We start from the raw sequence: 7,511 nt of genomic DNA on the forward strand, positions 1-7,511 counted from the left end.
TTCAATACAAAGAGCCAAGAGAAAATGAATGACGAAAACCGCATTGATATCTCAACCCGTATCAGTTGTTGATGTAAAAGTTGAAAATTATATTAATTGTATATTAACCAGCTAAAATCATGTGTCAGCGCATGAAGGACTGTCTACAGTGAGTAGGCTATAGAATGTAATAGAGCTGCCTTCCCGTCGAGTGGAGCGTGCTTGACCCCCCCCCCCCAACTCTGGTTGGGTACCTCGCCATTGTCGTCTCAAGGCTTTATATGGCAAGCATACGGAAATCGTTCATATCTCTAGTTCTAATAAGAGTATGGAAACAGAATTGATGTCTATGTCTTCCTCACATCATCCCCTACAATAAATGTCATACCTTTTCATTTCAGCTGCAACTGTTTCATAAGTTATCAGTGTTTTATCAGCTATCATCTAATAGTTATCAGTGCTAAAATAGTTCGATATTGAACGTTTGCATTCTCTTCAATAGGCTATTATGCAAGCTTTTAACGACAAAATGTTACTAATAAAACTTCTAGTAAACAGGAAGACCTTCAAATTGATATGGTATCATACGTAGGCCTACTTTACCAGAACAACAGATTATGCGTTCAAACGAAACAAATAGTGATGGATCAGTGTGACTCTGCTTTAAAACTACACTTGACTAATTATATTTTCACAATTATATCAACTGTGGAAATATGATGCAAGCTTAGTTACCTTTGATATTCCAGTTGTATTCAGTTCCAGAAATATGATGTATCTGGCCAGGTCACACTCATTAATTTGATGATTTTTTTCTTACAGACTTTATTTACAATATCGGGGCACTGAGCTTTGCTCGTTATTTATTTATAAACTATTGATAAACAGAACACAATTCTATAAAATGATTGGGGAACGACCAACAGGCACAGCCCAAAACTGTTTTTCCCCGAATTTTGATTTATACACTATACATTATAAATAGTCCAGAAAGTTGGTTATGTTCCATACACTTGAATTCAGGTTCAATTTTCAGTCCAAACGTTTAAAAACAAAAAAAGTTCTAATTTAGATTATTTACAAATCAAATTGAATAGCAAAATAATACTCACTAATCACGTAAAATTGTCAAATAATGAATAACTTTGAAAATTATGATATACTCGAGAATGATTATCATCTCGTGTCAACAAATCAGATTATTTTGATAAAGTCGATTAAAATTTCTCGCTGATTGATTACACAGTTGGAAATAATTATTTGTCTCTCCCACACACGCATCTTCTGTTTCGACAGACGACGAAATTATCATCTGTTTTCCCAAGGATGAATAATTGTTATCCTTTTCATGTCCTTCAGCGAGTTTTCCCAGGGATGAGACCTAGTGCAATCGAATTTTTATATCATAAACCTACTATGTTCCAAATTTCGAGAAAATTGTTAGAGCCGTTTTCGAGATCCGTTGAACATAAATAACCAGATATAAAAATAACCAAATATGAACAGACCTACAGAAATTGCTCGCTTAATACAATAGGATATAAACTATTACACTTGATTAAACTAAACACATCATTTACACTTCACAAGATACACAATAGCTCTATAGCTATATCAGTCCAGTCACTATATACATTGGTGCATGAAATTTATATTGTAGTTCTGATTTTTTAATATATTATTTGGGTACATAAGAGAAGTCCAGACCTAATTTCTTCATGCAAAATTTCCTGGTGCTAGATACAGAGTGGCCCAAAAACCTCGTATTTTCGGCTCATTTTCAGTTTTCAGCTACTTCTGCCAAATCTCGTTATCGGACAGAAAAATTTGCTCTCGCCTTTTTTTAGATTATAAAATTTTGAATAAAATCAGATCATTCTGAACATTTTTGATTTTTCAAAAATGTGTGAAATTTAAAGGAAAAATCAATTTTGATGAATTTTAGTTTTTCATCAACAATATCTTCCGATTGTTACCATTTAGATGTATAATTCAAAATCCCTCTGGGCGTATTTTTGTGCCCTACAATCTGAGATCAGGTAGAGCGCTCTATCTCATAGATTTCCAAGTACACCTGACAACATTGCTCCTTGTATTGTGAAAAACACCTAATTTTCAGCTTCAATCATCATCACCAACTAAATTGTACTCACATTAATATTTCGCACGATGACATGAAATATTCTCATGAGTTCATGTATCTCATGAGTTCATGAGATTATGTTCTATGAGAATCACCCATTAGATGCACTTCATTTCAGTATTTCCTAGTGGAGAGGCGCGCTTAAGGACACCTCAAGGATCAACATTTCAAACACTTATAACTTTTGAGACAATGCTCAGATTTCATCGTACTACACTTAATTCCTCTCGGCTCGTAACGGCGGTTCAAAATCATGCATCATAAGTCGATTAAGAGCTTATAGAGATATAGAGTATTGAATTCTCTTCAATTTGATGTATAATTTAATTCCACACTTCTACGCATTTCCCTAAAACTGTTGCAGCAGCTTTAGTATTGAGTGTGAAATCTCCAGTTTTGCAACAATGGTATACCAATTGACAAAGGAATTTGGAGGGAATGTTTAGAACACAATTTTTGACTTTGCAGCGTTGTTGAGACTAGTTGGGAAGAGAACATATCAAAAGTCCCCATTTATAACCCATGTGCTAAGGGCTTGAGGGTGGTTTAAAAGTTGCATTTTCAGCTATTTGCTTCCATGCTCATAACTTGAGAAGAATGCGTTCAATCAACAGAACTAACTATTCAAGAATAAAGCTTGATAAATTCATATATAGTAAAAACGTACCAAGATAATAACTCTTCCGCCTCACAAATGGACAGGCAAAGGTTTTAAGAAGTTTTTAAACAAATTTTTAAAAGTTCTTAGTTTTCAAAAAAAATTAATCTTTGAAAAGATGAATCCAAATATGAAATCAGAAATCATCTCCCCTTATCACCCAATAAAATACGACTAAAAAGGAATCTTGTACAGTAAACTTTACTACTTAATTTCAATTGTCATTCAACAATCTAATTTATCAGGTTCAAATCGTTAAATATCACTTCAAATTCTCAGTAATTATTGACTTTAAATCTTCGCAACAATAAAAAATCTATTATTTTATGAACATATAGTATAAACATTGTGCTGAACTGAATCGATCTATGGTAATAATAGGAATTGAAATGTAATGGAAACAATTGGAAGTAGTGTTATTGAAATTAGTGAAAATTGAACGTAATATTTTATTTGCTGGCTGCCTAGCATAGGCTACGGAAAGCTTGCATTTTTTCAACCGATGGACGAGGTGAGGATCTTTCTCAGGGTTGGGAACTGCCTAGCTTGCATCGCAGCCTGGGAAAGATAGTTTCCATCCACTCGTCCCATCAACAGTTTCCGGCTCTTCTTCCCCCCTTCCGTAGTCTAGTTTTCCACGTGTAGGCCTAGGAAGAGTCGGACCTGAGACAAAAATTGCATTCTTTCCGTGCACTCTTGTTTTAACCGTTGAAGCGAACACAGCGCGCACAGACATCAATTCTTTTCGGGAGTGTGGATCACCAAAATCATCGTTTAATAGATTCCTTCAGCGTCTTCATTATGGGTGAGTCCCGAATATTAATCCTACTCAAATGACAAGGGGCGATCGAACTTTATTTGCATAACAATAGGTTTTTCTTGTTTATTTGTACCATTCCAAATCTCTTTCAATGTTTTTTTTTTGTATTAGGCTAGGCAGCCAGAGTAGAGTCAAAATTGATGTAAAAATTTGGTAGAGAAGATGTTTAAATACTACAAATTTTCATAGAGTAAAAATTAGCTTTCTTTAACCACGTCTACCCTTTGGTAAAAACAGTTCATTAGTATCTAATCTACCCGAGAAATTACAATGGTGGCAGTTCAGTGGAATTTGGCTGCAAGAATGCCAAAAATATAGAATACAGTAGAAATCAGTAGAATAATTTATCAGTGGATTGTAAAAAAAATGTCGGGTAGTACTGATTATAAAATTAGAAAACTTAACTTTTTAACGCTAGTACAGGAAATAGTGGAAGTTTTATTGGAGCTGCTTCCAATGTACGAATATAACGATTTGTTGATGGAAGCTTCATTACTAGTCATTGATCTTGTTAGTCCACTACTCGACGAAGAACTTGATGATTAATAAATTATTATTAGTTGGCTGCCTACGCAAAATTAAATACTGTGAATTGTTTGAGTGTAACAAAATATTAAGTAATCATAAAATATTAACAAGTTATTACGATTAAATTGAAACCAAATAGCGTAGCTTTTGACCAAAATTTTTAAATACTAGAATTATTGAAAAGTTTATTTTGATTGTTATTTTTTTATGGAATGTAAGAACTTAATCATTGATGTAAGAATATTTAATGTGGGATCATTTTGCTTCTAATACTAAATTGTGAAAAAAACAATTTATGAAGGGCTTTCTTGAAATTTGTTACACGAACGGAAGAATTTGAAATTTAATCCAAATTATCAAACCTTAAAATTAATCAATCAATCAATTTTATTGGAAAATAATTTTTTTACAATGTTGGGTCCTGCTAAACCCATGGGTTTTTCAGCAGGTGCCATATCAAAACAAAATTTTCACAACTTTAAATTAATATAAAGTACAAATAAAATAAAATTACGCTATTTGTTGTGAATACAAGAAATGAAAAAAAGGAATTACAATAATAATGAGAAAATAAAAAAGAACATAATAATCAGAAATAAAAGTAATAGAGTTAATAAATAACATTATTATAAGCATGATAAATAAGGAGTTAATTAAGAACTGAAAGGAATAAAAGGAGGAATAAAGTAGGAAGTATTTTATACAATATTAATATTACTAAATTATTAGTCTTTCAGGCTGGCGGCAGTGACTTTACAACATAATATATAATAATTTAAAACCAGCGGAATAGGCTATTTGAAAGATGAAAAAGAAAATTCATCGTACGCAGGCCTATTAGAAATTATTATTCAAATAATGATAAATATTTATTGTTTATTTCAGAATTTAGAGTACTATTATCACTGTGTTTTATTCTCATTTCGATTTTACTGGGTTGAAATCAAGTTGGGATTGTTTATTACATAGATCATTACATCCGTTTTTGAGTAGTCTCTTATGTTTGCAGGTAGTTTGTTGAAAAGGAAAGGTATTATGTAGAGCAGAGATCTTTTTCCATAAATATTATTGAACCGGGGAATTTGGTATATTATTGGTGACCTGAAATTGTAATGGGCAGGAGGAGCTAGAAGTCTATAGTGGAAATTATTTTTGAAAAATACTATTATTTTGAAGGTGTAAAAATTTCTTGGTGTCAGAGTTTGATAAAAAATTTGTAGGGTTTGAAGGTTGTTCAAATTTAAGTTTAGATGGGGTATTCTAGACGAAATAACTTTTAGGATCCTCAACTGTATTTTCTCTACTCTAAATAATGAGTAATTTGCAGCACAGCCCCATGATTGAACTCCATATCGTATAATGGATTCTACTAACGACTTATAAATTAAATACATGCAATCAACAGTGATGTTTTTATGTAAATAAAATATTTTAGCGCTTAATGCCTGGAGTTTCTTGGATATATTGTCAATTTGAGAATGCCATCTCATGCTACAATCTATCATTATTCCTAGGTAACGTGTATCACTGACCAAAGACAGAGATGGACAACTACAGTTTTCAAAAGAGTTAGTGAAGAGGCACTTACAGTTGTGAACAAAGATTTTTGGAGTTCCTTCACATCTAATATGGGGTGATTTGAAATGCATTAAAACTGTTTTTTTCTTGTTAATTACCAAGTTTCTATCATGAGACCATCTGAGAATTCGATTGAAATCTGATTGGAGTAATTGCTCCGCCGCCCTTGGATCTCTATGCGCTACTAGTAGAGCCGTGTCATCAGCATACATAAAAATTTCTCCATGATATTATAGATACATATATAACATATACATATATATACATATATAGATAACATAGATATTATAGAGAACTGGACCCAGTATACTTCCTTGAGGGACTCCAAGATCATCATTTCTAATCAAATCACTGTGGTTGTCGTCAATTTTAACCTTAAATATCTGTCCTTCAAATAACTCTCAAATAATCTAAGTCTGTTGCCAGTTATTCCTATACTATTGAGGTCTTCTAACAATACTTTATGGTTAAGGGTATCAAATGCTTTTGAGTAATCTATAAATATGGCTAACACATGATATCTGTTATTCAGGAAAGTATTGATTTTATGTGAAAAATTTGATAAAAGTATTTCTGTACATTTTCCTTTTTGAAAACCATAATGGGCATTGGACAGAATATCGTTTTCAGACAGATATTTATTTAAATTTGTGAGTAAATATCTTTCAAATATTTTTTCTGGTGTAGACAGTTTCGAAATTGGTCTGTAATTATCTACATTGTCTCTTTTCCCCGATTTAAAAATTGGATTGATAATTGAGATTTTCAAGGAGTCAGGAAATATACCCTTAGAAATAGACAAATTGATCATATGACACAGTGGAGCACACAAATGATCTTTCAAGAGTTGTAGCTCCAGTACTCCAATACCATCAATACCTGGCGATTTATTTTTGTCCATATGGTCAACTATTTTTTCTATATCATGAACCAGGGCCTTCCTTAAATAGAAGCTGGAGTTAGGTGGAATGTGGACAGTGTCGTTAAGAATGAGTGGACAAAGGTGTGACGTGTTTCTAATATTATTAATGAAAGATTTCGCAAACGCTGAGCACTGTTGAATTTATTGGATAAATCTCTTAGAATTCGGCTACCAGAATCGTCTGAAGCTCTACCCAAAATTCCATTAATACATTTCCATTTCGATTTTATGTCATTTTTTGAGTTGGCAAATTTTTTTATTATGTGTTCTCGTTTCTTTATTAAGTTTGTTACGATAACTTTGATATTCGTTTCTATACTGGATGTTGGACGGATTACTCTTACTGCGCCTAATTTTGAGTTTATTATGAAGCGATTCAGTCATCCAATTATTTTTGAAATTGAGTTTTATGTGAATTATTTTCTTACATTGTTTACTTGCTATGTCAAAGTTCAGCTTAATCTTATCATAAATTAAATTAGGTGAAAGGAGTGAAAAGCAGCTATTCCACTCACTTTGTTTCAACATATCAATAAGTTTATTTTTATCTATGATTTCTTTATAAGTATCTGACTTTTGATTTTCTTTTGATAAATAATTGTGAAGGATTTTACAACTGATGATATAAGTTAGTGATCCGATATTTTCAAGTTGATCACACCTGTATGACAAGTAAGGCTATTATCAGTAAGTCGAATAAATAAGTGATCAATACAGGACTGGGTAAGCAGATCCTGTCTGAATTCTTCCCTAGTAACAATAGAGACACCCTTCTCACAACCGTAAGATAAGAGCATAGATTCGTATAATTGAACAAATTGATCGTCCCGTTTCAGAAGATCAATGTTTGTATCTCCTACAATGATTAGATTAGATTTATTTT

Source organism: Nilaparvata lugens, chromosome 7 (assembly GCF_014356525.2).
Source record: "Nilaparvata lugens isolate BPH chromosome 7, ASM1435652v1, whole genome shotgun sequence".
In the NCBI taxonomy this organism is placed as follows: domain Eukaryota; kingdom Metazoa; phylum Arthropoda; class Insecta; order Hemiptera; family Delphacidae; genus Nilaparvata; species Nilaparvata lugens.